Source organism: Macaca nemestrina, chromosome 5 (genome assembly GCF_043159975.1).
Source record: "Macaca nemestrina isolate mMacNem1 chromosome 5, mMacNem.hap1, whole genome shotgun sequence".
NCBI lineage: Eukaryota > Metazoa > Chordata > Mammalia > Primates > Cercopithecidae > Macaca > Macaca nemestrina.
The window spans coordinates 69,530,386-69,545,977 of record NC_092129.1 but is presented as its reverse complement, the minus strand read 5'-3'; the positions used below and the strand labels follow the sequence as shown (position 1 = coordinate 69,545,977).

The following is a 15,592-nucleotide window of genomic DNA, read 5'->3' as shown; positions in this document are numbered from 1 at the left end:
TGGCCAAAATGCTGCACCTGGAATCTGCTGGCGTAAACTCGGAAAGTCCCAGGCAAATGGGATGAGCAGGTTACCCAATTGCCAAGAGTGTTACTGCCAGGAGTGTTACTGCCTGAGAGGTTTTGCTGCAGCAGGTCCTGCTGCCTGAGCCACTCTTCCCAGGATATCTTCTTCACTAGTTCCTTTGCCTCATTCGTGTCTTCACTCAGATGTCACCTTCTGAATGAGGCTTATCCTGAACACCCTACTTGACACTGAACCTGCTCTCCTCTCCTAAATCCCCTGCCTCCAATCTCTCTTACTCCACTTTTTCTTTTTATACAACTTATCATGTTCCTGCATGTCCCAAATATAATTATATATATATAGATATACTTTTGGTGCTTTTGCTTCTAAAGGCCCATACCGACAGTTCTTCAAACACTGCCCTCAGGCTAATAGAGCCCTTTGCCTGCTCCCACAAAGCCGTAAATACCTGGGGGTGTGTATGCCCCTGGGTGATCCTTGGCCAGTGGCTGGTAAATACAGGCCAGTGAGAGTCCAGCCCCCGGCCTGCGGGCAGGACAAATCTGGAGTTCCGCAGGATCCAACAGAAGCCACGCCCCAAGGGATTTTGTCTGAAATTTGCACCCTTGCTTGGTTTCTTCTCTCTCCTTGTGCTTTCTCCATGCCAATCCTGGTTTCTCCCGGGAGCATTTCCTTAAGAACTGCTTCACCCAAATCCTCATCTCCGGATCCACGTCTGAGGAACCCAACCTAGAACTCGGGAGCTGGCCTTGGTGAGTTCATCTAGTGAAAAGGAAAGACAGGTATGTGGTCAGATGGGTGAGTCTAAGCACTGGAAGGTGAAAAGCGTGCCTTCTGGAGGTTTCTGTGATCTCAGCCAAATGAAAGACAAGGCCTCCAGCTGGGAAGGCAGGGATGCTGAAGGACTGAGGAGAAGGAAGAGGGTAAGAGAGGGTTGTCTGGGGGAGTCAGGGAATGAATTTTCTAAGGAAATATGAAAAGACTGCTAGACAGTGTTGACCAATATTGTGTGTTTGTCTCCAGCTGCATCAGCTGCCTGGGTGAGGCTAAGAGAAGGCAGGGAGTTGGATGCTACCAGGAGTGGAGGTATTTCCAGGTGAGTAAGCTGGAGGGAGATTAGCAGGTGTTTGGGATGCAAGAAGGGATAATTACAGTGACAAGGTATGGGATTTTTGCTTAGGGCAGAAGGAATTGAGGATGCTGAAGAGTGGGCTGGAAACGAGGGCAAAGATGTTGGATTGTGGGTTCCGGCAAAGCTCAAGGGTTGTTGGTGTAATGATCATGGACAGTGATGCTGGGAAGTAGTGAGTGATGGTGAGGAGCCTAGACCTCAGGTCTTGGAGCGACTGCCCTCGTGGTGAAGTCAGGTCACAGGTGTGAGCAGGGAGCGGGTGGCTGAGGCTGGGCAGAGCCAGGGTCACCGGCTGTCAGAGCTCTGCACAACTCAAGCTTGATAACTGATTCTTGAAATATTCCATATCTATTTCCTGTTTTTTGTATGTGTGTGCCTGATCTCTTGTGTTTTGAGATCCTAGTGAGGAAATGAGATTAGAGCAAAACATAAAAGGTCTCCCTGCCCCACTGAATCTGTGCCCTCTGTGCCCTGGTCACAGGTGGCGCCCTCCACCATGTACAGCACATGCTGATCACAGCAGCTTTCAGTTCCACAAGAATTTCTCTCAGTTTTTCTGTTAATTCCTCAGATCTGTGATCTCTAATTTCCATAGATTTCGCCCAGCGTGGTCTTAGGCAAACGAGCCATGAGCCTGTGCCTTGTTCTCAACCCAAAGAGAATTTGATCAATTACTCTCCAGGCCCCCTTCGAACAATGGAGTATGTGTACACACTTCCCCTCATGCCCACAATAGTGCAATCTTCTAGAAGGATTTCGCCTCTCCTCCTACAAGCCGGCTGGCACTGCCAGGCCTCATTCAGGTTCCCTGATGATGATCAGCCTCCCCCTCCCCACACTCTCACTAGTTCTTTCCAGCAGGGCAACACCAGGGAGGGATTAGAGCACTCTCTCCTCAGCATCTCGAAGGCAAACTTGACTCCCTGGTTTTATATATGTATAAAATATATAATTTTAAAAATGTTATTATTATTATTATTTTTAGACAAAGTTTCACTCGCCACCCAGGCTGGAGTGCAGTGGTGCGATCTCAGCTCACTGCAGCCTCCACCTCCTGGGTTCAAGTGATTCTACTGCCTCAGCCTCCTGAGTAGCTGGGACTACAGGCATGCACCACCATGCCTGGCTAATTGTTTTGTGTTTTTAATAGAAACAGGGTTTCACCATGTTGGCCAGGCTGGTCTCGAACTCCTGACCTTAGGTGATCTACCCACCTTGGCCTCCCAAAGTGCTGGGATTACAGGCATGAGCCACTACGCCTGGCCTTGGCTCTCTGATATTTGCATGCATGCCCAAGCATGTACACACACACACGCATACATGCACCCACGTATAACACATGCAAACATACATACACGCGCACACACACACACACGCACACACACATATGGCATTGTGGGTATCTGGCACAATCAAGAGAATTCATTTCCAGTGCAAAGCATCGAGCAGGGTGACTAAAACATAGGGCACAGATTTAGAAGTCAAAAGAGATAGACACTCACCCTGACTCTCTCTCTCTCTCCTGGTTTTCTAGGTGAGGTTTAAGTCATACCATGAATCCTCAACTGCTGTGAAGTAGGAACATTCAATTTTTAATTTTTCTTGGAGTCTTGTGCATACCAGGTTGGAGGCGGAGAGAAGGAGAGGCTGGCAGGAAGTCCTTTTCTGGATCAGGTTGTCTGTAGCCCCAAGACTGAGTGCACAGGTTTCCATCGAGCCAGGCAGAAGGGCCACCAGGTGACTGCAGCAGCCAACCCCAAGGGGTCTCTGGCAGAGCGTTGGACTTCTCTGCAGATGTTGAGGTTGGATTTCTTCTTCCTGCCCTCCTACCGAGCATGTGTTGGGGATTAGTGGGAAAATGACTGTAAAGACCTGGCGCTCCCTTTGTGCATATAGCTATGTAATCTGACTTCAGGTGAAAATTTATGTCTAAGTGGTAAATGTTTTTGAAAACCCAGTGAGGATTTTGAATCCCTCTGCCAAGGCACCAGTTTCATGATGGAAGGAGTTAACACAGATCATAAAAGGGCTGACAGAGTTTCTGAGGTTACCTCTACCTTGTACCACCGTACAATACAAAGTAGCCAACACCTCCATGAGTGAAATTTTTCTCCAGCAGCATCATTGGAGCTTGCAGCACAAGTTGGAAAAGATGGGGAAAACCCACTTTTCTCTTAAATGAAAATGACTTCTCCCAATCCTGTTTTGTCTCAGCACACAATATATATGGTTGTTAATTTACTACCCACAGCATCATGGACTCATCCTCTTCCCTGAATCACTTGTAAATATTTTCTCAAACTGAAGGTATTTTCCAATGTTTATCCAGGTACCTGCATATCCAACTCTTCATTGTCCCTGGTGCAGGTTAGCCGTGCTCTGCAGGGCACCTCTTTATCCCCTCAGCCTGCCCCAGGTCTCCTGCCAGTGTCCACAGTACCGTGTGTTGGATATGTAATGGTGGCCAGCCACCCCTAGAAGAGGTTAACACCAAGGGTGGGCATATGAGGGCAAGGAAGGGGTTGGTGCTGGTTACCTCCCACCTTGGACTATGTTCATTTCTCTCTTCCTTACTGCAGGTCGCTGACATGTGAACACATGCTCCTAACATGTTGCCCCCAGTCTTGCTGAAATTGCCTAGACTATATTATTTTCTTCCCCATACTTGACATAGAGCATAAGCTGAGAGGTACATAATACATGTCATAATTTATGACAGTGCTCAGGTAAAGGCAGGCAAACTCGTCTGTCATTGCCAGGTTCATTTCCAGTGGTGTTCATTGAAGGTAAGTTGACTCATTCATACAAAACAATTCCCTCATTTCCCTTTGAGCAATTGTCAAGTGTGCTTGATGCAGGCCAAGTGACCTTCAAATGCGGAGTGGGGTTTGGCCTGCAATGTCAGTGTGCATTTGGCAGCATGAATTGCTCCAAAGAATCCTGATTTCTTATGCATGAACTGCTGACCCCAGCACTGGGGCCTGGAGAGCGGGACGGGAAGGAAGGTGAACTCCCACTGATTCAGGGGCCCTCCTGGCAGCCTTTCCATGGTGTCAGCAGTATTCACATCACTTTCCTCTCCTCCCTCTTCCGCCCCACCGTAAGTCCTGTCCCTGGAAGCACTTTTCAGTTGCCAGGAATCATGAACATTAGGAAACAATCCAAAAAAATGGGGTGGCTACTTTACATTCTGTGACCCACATGGTAACACGTGGGCCTGGTTTTAACACCGGGTCATAGGTGTGGAAACAGCCTGGCCTAAAGGAAGGAGCACTGGACCAGCAAGACAGGCCTTCAGTGACTCCAGGACCAAGCAAGCATGTGGCCTGGAGGCTGGCCTTTCTACGAGGCCTGTCTTGGTGGAAACCGAGGAATGTTCTACTGCTGGCTTTCCAGAGCACTCCTCCAGCTCCACTGCTTGGAGCGATGCTTCCCAGTGTTGAAGCTGCAGATCTGAGGACGATATGTTTCTTCAAACACAACGAGGCCTCTAGGGCAAGGTCATTTCCGGGAGATGTAATGGAATACGAAGGAAAAGGCAGGTGACATGCCTGCCTGCTGAGGATCACAGGAAACAGCCTTACTACCAATACTGGGCCCTGAGCTGGAGAAACAGCTCCTTTTTTCATTTCAAAATATCACTAATGTTCCATGGTGTAGGACATATTTCAAATGCCTCAATTGGAAAAAGCAGGCTCCAAAAGCATCACGGTGTGCCTGTGGCTCTTGTCTATGCTAGGCAGCAGCACAAGGGCCTGCTCATTAGCTCACTGATGACAGGTTTATCGGCAACTGTATGTCAAGCAATGAGAAGGTCAGTTGTGCAAGGAAACGTCCCTCATTCATATTGCACAAAGCCTTTGTAGAGGGATAGAGTGCTGAAAACTTCCTAACTTCTCTCTAGCTGAACATCTTTTCCCCTCCGGCTACCTCGGAACCTCTCATCCTTCCAATTCAGCTCAAGAATGCAGAAGGTGTTTGCCGACCCCTTCTGCTAGTGTCCTGTCCTTGGTAATTCAAAGACACCCCCAAGGATGGCCCACAAAGAGCCCTATGTGCATGCACACGCCCCGTCGCTGATAACGCCACTGGGTGGTGAGCAGTTCTTTTCATACTTCACATCCGGAGGCTTTCCCTGTGATTTGTGTGTGAAGCACCTGTTTGCATGGTCTGTCCACCCTTATCTGAGATTCTGCCTCTTAGGCACCAGAGCAGGTTGAAGCCTTTTCCACCCACTTACAAAGCAACAGCTCAGTCCTGGGTAGTGTATCAAGCTGGTATATCCACTGTATTCCCCAGACTCACCAATAAGATCACTGACTTAAATGTGTTCTGCCCCTTACTTTGAGGAGAAAGAAGTTAGGCAATCTAAAGGAATCAAACTGATAACGTTGCTTTTGAAGAAAAGTAAACAAATAATAAAACATCTTGCAGAGTGTATTGGGTCCAATACACATTTAACCCAGTTTCTCACACTTTCCATATGACCATTTACTCAATAATCCTACGTGATGTTTAGGATGAATAATTACTGTGGGGCTCCTCATCAAACATCAGAAAGAGACCATTAGGTGCAATATTTTGCCGTAAAGCAGGAAATTGAACTAAATATCAACAGAGAGAATAACAAAGGAAGGAAGTGGGGATTGATTGTCACTGTTAGAGAAAAACTCATTTTCTGATGATGATGGTCAAGACCTTATCTTATAATCCTCATAACCATAGCCTCCTTTTCTTCACATTGGGTAACCAATATCCATTGTGACTGTTCTCCCCAGAAGCCCAGAGATATTGGTCTTTTTGCTCTCGTTTCATTGATGAGGAGACTGGAGGTCACGTGATAATTCAGCTGCCCAGTCTTATGGCAAGCGAGAGAGACCTATTTTGAACTGAGGCATGCTGGACTTCAAAGTCCGTGTTCTCGCTTTTAGGGCAAGTCACTAAAACAAGATTTTCACCAATTCTTAACAATTTATTGAGTTCAGCAGTTACTGAGCATCTATCATGTCTTGGCAGTGACAGGGAATACAGATACAAAAAAGTTACAGCCCTACCTTCACTTGAGCCAAAAATACTTTTCTTTAGGGAATCTTTAGAACAAACACTTTCAGAAAATTTTTCTAATTGAACTTGAGATGTTGACTCTCATTCTTGAAACTAACTGATTGGCTATCAAAATGGCAACACTTACAAGATAATGCTTTCTGTATTTGTTTATGCATTTAACTCCCTAACTAATGAAAAACTTTAAGATATTTTCTCCCAAAGGAGGGGATGGAAGCGTCTTTTCTTCTCACACTGTAAAGACAAGTAAACGTAATTTAGTTTCAATACAGTCATATTAGCTTTAGATAATAATGAGCTATTGCCATATATCAGACCACAAAAAAGCAAAACTAAACATTAATACAAGGTATGTTTTTATTTCTATTATACTTTAAGTTCTGGGATACATGTGCAGAACTTGCAGGTTTGTTACATAGGTATACACAGGCCATGGTGGTTTGCTACACCCATCAACCCATCATCTACATTAGGTACTTCTCCTAATGCCATTCCTCCCCTAGCCCCCTACCCCCCGACAGGCCCCTGTGTGTTATGTTCCCCTCCCTGTGTCCATGTGTTCTCATTGTTCAGTGTGTAACAGGGTTGATTGTGGCTTGTAAAAATCACAGTTTCATATGCATAATGGCAATTGCTGGACAAGAATTCTGTAACTAGAGCTAGTTACGTGAGCAAAAACTGCCTCATAGTTCAGGTTGCAAAGTGGGCAGCCATTATAGCCCAGAAGACACTCCCAGAAGAAATCACTGAGCTAACTTTGTATATTTATGAATATTTTTGGTATTTTCAGTCTTTCCGAAGCACCTGGTGATGGCCGCTGTGGAAGACTAGGTGGAGCATGACAAGATCATTGTCTGTAAGCACTCACTGTGCTGTTTCTAGAAGACGCTTCTGTAGGTGAATAAAGGTGGTTATTGTTGAGTCTTTCTTCACCAAAAAATAATGAAACTAATTTAATAGGCTGATTTGGAAAAAAGCCTAGTAAAATCCACTGCAGAATTAGGATTTGCTTTGAAAAGTGTCTCTGTCCTTACAGGCACACTGTTGGAGTATTTTTTGTTCTTCATGTGGTATTTGTCAAGCCACTTCAAGTCTGTTTTCAAACTAAATTGGGAATTTAAAAAGTCATATGGGCCGGGCACGGTGGCTCACGCCTGTAATCACAGCACTTTGGGAGGCCAAGGTGGGTGGATCATGAGGTCAGGAGATCGAGACCATCCTGGCTAACATGGTGAAACCCCGTTTCTACTAAAAATACAAAAAATTAGCTGGGCGTGGTGGCGGGCGCCTGTGGTCCCAGCTGCTTGGGAGGCTGAGGCAGGAGAATGGCGTGAACCTGGGAGGCAGAGCTTGCAGTGGGACAAGATTGCGCCACTGCACTCCAGCCTGGGAGACAGAGCAAGACTCCGTCTCAAAAAAAAAAAAAAGTCATATGATAAGTAAATTAATAAAATGTAACTCAGTAGTGCCCATTCTCTAGCATCCAGGGTATTTGACCTATTACAAATTTATCAATAGTAAATATTTATTAAACTAATTTCTAACCTGTTATAAATTCACCCAAAGGAATAGTAATTTTCATACTAATAGAATAAAAGAGCTTTCAATGGCCTATATGAAGCTGTGTTCAATGGAAATAAAGCATTGGGTATAGCGGTGGGTGTGTGAATGAATGGAGAACTAGATGAGCAGCCTTTGAGCTGATTAGCCATAGAAAAATTGGGCCTTGATTGCTACAAACCCTCAGCCCTCAGCCTGGGCCCCGTTTAAGAGCAGCCTGAGGGTAGGAGGGGCTTGATGTGTCTGAATCAGTGTGTGGTAGGTTGACAATAGATTATACTTATTTTGTAAATGCTTACATAGACTCTATGCCAGTTATGCTCTATAAGCTTTGCAGTTATTAATGCATTTCGTCCTCCTCTTTATTTATTTAATTATTTATTTATTTATTTATTTTGAGAACAGAGTCTCACTCTGTTGCCCAGGCTGAAGTGCAGTGACGTGATCTCGGCTCACTGCAACCTCTGCTTCCCAAGTTCAAGCGATTATCCTGCCTCAGCCCCCAAAGTAGCTGGGATTACAGGCTTTCGCCACCATGCCCTGCCAATTTTTATATTTTTAGTAGAGATGAGGTATTGTCATGTTGGTCAGGCTGGTCTCAAACTCCTGAGCTCAGGTGATCCACCCACCTCAGCCTCCCAAGGTACTGGGATTACAGGTGTGAGCCACCATTCCCAGCCTTTTATCTAATTTAGAGGTAAGAAAACTGAGGCAGAGAGAAGATAAGTTGTCTAAGGTCACACACGGCGAGCACGGGAGTCAGGATGACAAACGCAGGCAGCTGGGCTCCAGAATTGTCACCTTTCAACACTGTGCCATGCAGCCTTCCAGGTAAGACAACAGCATGTTTGTGAACACTTGCAAAACTGGCTCCATTTCTAGGCAGCTGACTCAATATATCTGACCTAAGTTACCTCACCTGCCCACCTAACTCTCACTTTCAAAAGGTTCCTGTCTAGCCAGGCACAGTAGCTCACACCTGTAATCACAGCTACTCAGAAGGCTGAGGCAGGAGGATTAGAGCCCAGGAGTTGAGAACAACCTGGGCAACATAGCAAGAACCCATTTTTTAAAAATTTAATTTTTTTAAAAAAAGATTTCTGTCTGCAAGTGAAGGGAGCGTTGCTTCTGGAAGGACACTACTGCAATGGAAATGTATTAATAACTGGGAGAATAAACCCAAGGCCATCAGTGCTCAGTGACTTTCAGTAGGGAATTGTTTTCTTCTAAGCTATGAGTCATTGGAGAGAGGTCGGGTCCTTAAGAAATGAAGCACGAGATAACTCTGTGAAGGTAAAGCTGGAAAACAGATGAGCTAAAATCAGGTCTGTTACCAGGAAGAGGTTTGGATAGGGCATCCTGAGAGGCCTGGAAAAAACCTGGTAAGATGTTAAAATTTTGCCTACTAAAGATTCATTAAAGCTTTATTTTTAATAGTGAGACAGATGGAAACACCCAAATATCCATCAATAGGTGGTTGATTAAATAAGTATTTTACATTCATGTAATGAGCTAATCCACAGTCACTAAAATATAAGGTTCTATACATTAGATAGGGTATGATCCCATTTTGTAAATATGTACAAAAATGAGTGCCGTACATATATTCAAAAATCTCAAGAGAATATAATGGAACTGAAAATAGTGGTTACCTTGATGGATGGGATTACTAGAAATTATATTTTTGTGTTTATAAATTTCAGAATTATTAGCATTTTCATAATAAATGTACATTACTTTTGTACAAATGAAAAAAATTTAAAGGTTTTGGCTTTCGTTTCAGAAAAGGTAAGCCTGCTTGTTATTGGGGAGAAAAAGGGAGGTTTACAATATCATTAAAGGGCTGCATCTTGGATATTCAGAAATTTGCCCTCTCTGCCATATTTCCTTAATCTCACAAAAAAAATCCCTTTTATTAGACTGAACTTTGATGTTATACCATTATTTCCTCTTGAGAAAAATAAGAAACGGTTGCACAAAATGTGTCACTGTATCTATTGAAGAAGGTATTGTTGAGGATGTCGTCCATTATACTAGCTTTCCCATATGAGACGGCTTTCTCGGGGCCTCCTTATCATGAAAAGCTACCTTCTTGAACAGCTGGGCATCTTACCTTAAGGACACTGTGAGGAACCTTGCATATGTCTTTGCTTTCGCTGCCGGGAAGCTTAGAGACAGAATTCTCACCTGTCTGACATCTGTACAGAATTAGCTAGTGTAGATTTGGATACACTATTCTAATGGCTAACTTTGCTCTAATTCCTTTCTCTTTTATTCTTTTGTATTTTATGTATCTTTGTCAGTTACCTCAAATAAATACATTTCAAGGGAAGTCATTGTTGAATATCAACTTAATAACAGGTGTGCCACCTCGCTACAGCCTTTTCAAAGGACATTGGTTTGTACAGAGTGGGTCACAGTCCTTTGTGCAGGTGCCATGAGGATCACCTCCACTTTGCTCTGTTTTACAGATTGGGATTGTAGATGGAACGTCCTTTAATAAAAAGATTCCATTTACTTAAAGATAGGTCAAAAAAAAAAAAAAAAAAAAAAAAAAACCTCTACTATAGAAATGCAGTTGGATGTATTTTAATGCATGTACTTGAATTATTTGACATCACACATTTCAAGCATGTAGTGTTGCATATGATAGTCTTTTGATATATTTGCCTGTCATTCTGTATGATATATTGATTATTTTAACCTTGACCACCTGTATCCCTTGAGCTCATCCCATTTCTTTCCTCTCGTTCAGAGCCAGACTTCTCAAGACCTGTCTTCACCTGCTGTCTCCACCTCCTGTTCACCACTCAACCCATTCCATGTGGCTGTTGCCCTCATCATCCTATTAAAACCAGCTGCAATAATCTCCATGTTAGTAAATCTATATACATTTTTTCAGGCTCTTGACTTCTCAGCAGCGTTCAACACAGTTATTTGACTGCATGCTGCCATAAATCTCCTATTCTTTCCCCAATACACCTCTGGCCGCCCTTTTTCCTTATGAGTTTTTCCTCTTCTCACTAGCCATTAACGTTGAGAGGCACTGCCTAGGACTTCTTTCCTTCTTTGCACACGCCTCCGGGATAATTCCATGTGTGCCTATGTTTTCAATTACAATATACCATTGTCTTCCAAATTTGTACCTTCAGCCCAGACCCCTCGTTCAACTCCAGACCTATGGGTCTGACTGCTTATTCAACATCTCCTTTAGGGTGACTTCAAATTCAACATGATCAAAACTGCATGGTCTTCTGCTGAGCCTGGTTCCTCTGCTAAGGTTTCCTACCTTGCTGAATGATTCTCTTTCATCCATACAAGCTGGAAGAATAGAGCCTTCTTGTCCTTACCACCAATTCCTATCCACCCACCTGTATCTCACAAACTTTCCCACACTTCTTTGTTTCCATAGTCACCACTTCAATCCAAGCCACCATCATGTCTCACTGGAGTTCAATGGTCTCTCTCTCTCTCTTTTTTTTTTTTTTAATGAGACAGAGTCTCGCTCTGTGGCCCAGGCTGGAGTGCAGTGGTGCAGTGTCAGCTCACTTACAAACTCCACCTCCCGACTTCACACCATTCTCCTGCCTCAGCCTCCTGAGTAGCTGGGACTACAGGTGCCCACCACCACGCCCCAGCTAATTTTTTATATTTTTAGTAGAGATGGGGTTTCACTGTGTTAGCCAGGATGGTCTCGATCTCCTGACCTCATGATCCACCCACCTCAGCCTCCCAAAGTGCTGGGATTACAGACGTGAGCCACTGCTCCCTGCCCTCAGTGGTCTCTTAACTGGTCCTCCTTAATCTACTCTTACTCTTCTTTAGTAATATTCTTCACAGTGCAGCCAAAGAGAAAATACGATCACACCCATCTACCAACATCTCCTTCTTGGCTTAAAACATGGCTTTTCCATTGCTCTTAAAGCTAAATCAATAACATGACCTAAAAGGCCCTCCATGGCCCATGATTACCTTGTCTGTCCTACACTTTCTTTGCCCCAGTCTCTTGAGCCTTTTTTCAGTTCTTTGAACATGCCACAGGACCTTTGCACCCACTGTTACTTCAGCCTGGGGTGTTCACTTGCCCCATCCCCTTTCCATGTTAATCTTCATTCTTATCCAGATCTCTAGATCTCTCATGTCAGGGCATTTATCACATTTTGTCATTGTGTGATTTTTGGTTAATGCTTATATCCATATTAGACCATAAGCTCCGTGATTGTAGGGAAAATGTCAGTTATTTATTGTTCATTATTACATCCCCAGCAACTAGAACAATATTTGATCTATGCAGGTACTTGAGAAATATTTGATGAATGCATTAATGAATAAAATAAACCCTGTTTGATATACTTACTAAGTATTAATCTGTGTGTCACTATACTCTAAGTCAGATGGGATTTTTAATTAGATTCTAGATTCAGTGTCATTTTGGCATGCAATGAGTTATTAGTAGTTTTGAAAAGGAGATAAAAGATATTCTCAAATTTAAGCAAATATTTTATTGCTAAGTTGTTACCCTTCAAAAAGTAATGGTAGAACTTGGATATTAGGAGTCCAGCAAAATAAGCAGATATTCAGATAAGCAATTCGCTAACATTTTTTTCTCTGCATCAGTTTTCATGTCTTTAAAAACCCAACTTCCTCCTTGCATCATAGGGAGGTTGTGGTGATAGAGCATATCTTCCAGGATCAACATTATATGGTGATTTTATTTTTGTGTGTGACTCTATTGGCTACCCAGCACCATTGTCCTTAATTCTCCTTATTTTAGTTATAGTTACCTTTTGTCCCCTAAATTTTGCCTGCTGTTTCATTTTTATTGCCATACATTAGTGACATTGGAATGAGTGAGGCAGTAAAAGTAGAAGGAGAAGATGGTTGGTTCTGCACTGAGGCTCTATCATGGCTTTGCGTCTTCTTGTTCCACTCATCCCAAGTCTTTGTCACGACTTTAACAGATGAAGGTCATATGCAACCACTACACTTTGAGTTGCTCAGTATGATTCATTCAATGGTTGCCTTTCACTGATCTGAGAAAGTGCTATCAGTGGAAAGGCAGGATGGAAACCACATGAAAGCCTGTGATCTGCCAGCTGCTGAAACATAAAACAGATTCAAACGGGACTCAATCTAGTACAAAAAGCATGTTCCATAGATGGAAACATTAAACTCCATCCAAATTAAAAGGTTCTGAAATTTTAAGAGATACTGTTAAGAAAATGAACCAGGCAAGCCACAGATTGAAAAAATATTTGCAAAATCACAGATCTGATAAAGACTTTGTGTGTAGAATGTGGAAAGAACTCTCAAAACTCAAAATTAAGCAAACATCTCAATGAAAAAATTAGGAAAAGCTTTAAGTAAGCACTGTATCAATTAAGATAGACAGGTGGCAAATAAGTATATGAAAAGATGCTCAATATCAGTCATTAGGGAAATGCAAATTTAGTGAGCTACCATATAGCTATTAGAATGGCAACAAAGCAAAACTGACAATATTAAAGTGCTGTTGAATACTTGGAGTAACTGGAACTCTCATACATTGTTGGTGCCAGAGGGTACAGCCACTTTGGAAAACAGTGTAGCAGTTTCTTGTAAAGTTAAACATACACTTTCCGCATAGCCCAACAATCCAGCTTGTAGGTATTCACCCAAGTGAAATGAAAACTTATGTTCATGTAAGTGACTGTCTATGGTAGCTTGATTTGTAATTATGAAAAAGTTGAAAGAACCCAAATGTCTATGAAGTGGTGAATGTATGATCAATCTGTGATACATCTGTACATTGAAATACTACTTAGTAATAAAAACGAATGAAGTAGTGATATGTTCAGCAGCATGGATGACTCCCTTCTGTGTTGCATGTCCCAGCTGAATGGTACATCAGAAGCTCAAGTTCACCTAGGGTGGCAAATGTCCTCAGAGCAAAGCCACTTTGGTGCTTCTCATTATCACTCTAGGCGCCAGCTTCCCTTAGATTTGGGCCTGATTATTCCTTACTATCTTCTCAATGTTTTGACACTTTTAAGAAGATATTTGAACATTTTTTGTCCAGAATTTTTAGTTATCAGCAGAAAGATTGGTTTAAATTACATTGTGCACTCTGTCACCAGAGACAGAAGTTGAGTAATTGTACTTATATGTAATAGTCAAAGAAAAGGATTGGTATAGTGGGTTTCAGGCATCTAGATAGAGTCAGGAGGCGTGTTTAGGGAGAAGGGGTGCTTTCCCCATGCTACTGGTATCTCATCTCAGAGGCGAGTACATATTCATACGCTGGGTTATGGCAAGAGCAATGACATTGCCTGAAAGGATATCCTTCAGGGAACAGCATCAGAACAATCTACCATGTAGTTCAACCCTAGAGTTTTCTTTAATTCGACACCACTTTTCCCATTCCAGGTAACCATATAGAAATGGGACTTTGGGGCCCTCTCCATTGGTAACCTCAGCTTGCCACTATGGCACTACCTCCTGGAGTGTCTTATCCTTCCCACTTCAGACTCAGTTTCCTTTTTTCTCTTCTCCAGCTGCTCTTCACTCTTCACACCTGATACCACTTTCTTCCTGAGCTTTGGCTCTCCTCCCCCAGGTCTGCGCTTCTCAAGCTTCCTGGCCCTACTGGCCCTGGGCCTGCCTACGTAGGCATGACCCCTTAGAGGGTGGCACATGACTACCTCTGCCTGAGCTAGGCAGCACCCAGACACTACATGCAGATGCTACAGCTTTCAAGACAGAGCCTTCCATCAACATTCAAATACGAAAGTTAAATAATTCAATTCCAAAACGTGTCTTCACTGTCCAGTGATCTGTTTCCAGGGTCAATGGCAATTTAACAGCTACTAGAAAGGGCAAGCTTCCATTTCTTACATTTTTGTATCCTGTATAAACGATTCATTTAAAAAGTTCCTATAGAAATTAATTATATGCCACTCTAATACGTTCTCCTGGTAGTCTCTACATCACATCAAAAAGAAAAATGAGCCACATCTGCAGAAAACATACTATTATAACCGATAACTCCTTTTTTCCTTTCAGGGATCACTCACTAAGAGAGATTCAAAGATCAGCTTTGGGGACATATAAGGATAAACAATTGGAATCATATTGTGTTGGAGCTTAAATAACCCCATTTCCCAATATCTAACATTGGTTGATGCAATAAAGATGTGTGTGTGTGCTTCATAAAACATTAAGCCAGGGAGTTGGAGGTTCTGGGTTGGGTCGGTGTTTCAGCAGTGCCTACAGGCCCAGCCTCTTTCTGCTGCACCATCCTCATGAGAAGCATCTGTCCTGGGACTTGCCTGGCACAGTCACAGGATGGCTGCCAGAGCCCTGAAGTCCCAGGCTTCACATTCTATGGGCAAGGCGGTAAGAAGGGAAAGTGGCTCTCTTCCCACCCTCTCCTCTTTTTACTGGGAAGCAAATTTCCTCATTATGCACATGGACCAGAACATGCTGTATTAATTTCCAGGGCTGCCTTAGCAAAGTACCAGAGACTGGATGGCTTAAACCACAGACATTGATGGTCTCACAGTTCTGGAGGCTGGAAGTTTGACATCAAGGTGTCAACAGGATCAGCTCCTTCTGAGGGCTCCGAGGGAAAGGTGTATTCCAGACTCTTTCCTGGGCTTGGAGATGGCATCTTCTCCCTGTGTCTTGTTACATGGTCTTCCCTTTAGATAGGTCTCTGTGTCAAAATTTCTCCTTTTATAAGGATACCGGTAATATTGGATTAGAATCCGTCTGAATGACCTCATTTTAACTCAATTGTCTCTGTAAAGACCCTATTTTTAATTAGGTCAC

The 15,592-nt window shown here is 43.2% G+C and overlaps 1 long non-coding RNA gene across 1 annotated transcript; it reads left to right on the top strand.

Moving 5' to 3' along the window:
- The first annotated feature begins 564 nt into the window (after positions 1-564).
- On the top strand, positions 565-3,400 carry LOC105489033 (uncharacterized). The gene is made up of 3 exons (XR_011623459.1): positions 565-779; positions 1,051-1,123; positions 2,694-3,400. It is a non-coding gene; the product is annotated as an uncharacterized lncRNA (long non-coding RNA).
- Positions 3,401-15,592: the final 12,192 nt, after the last annotated feature.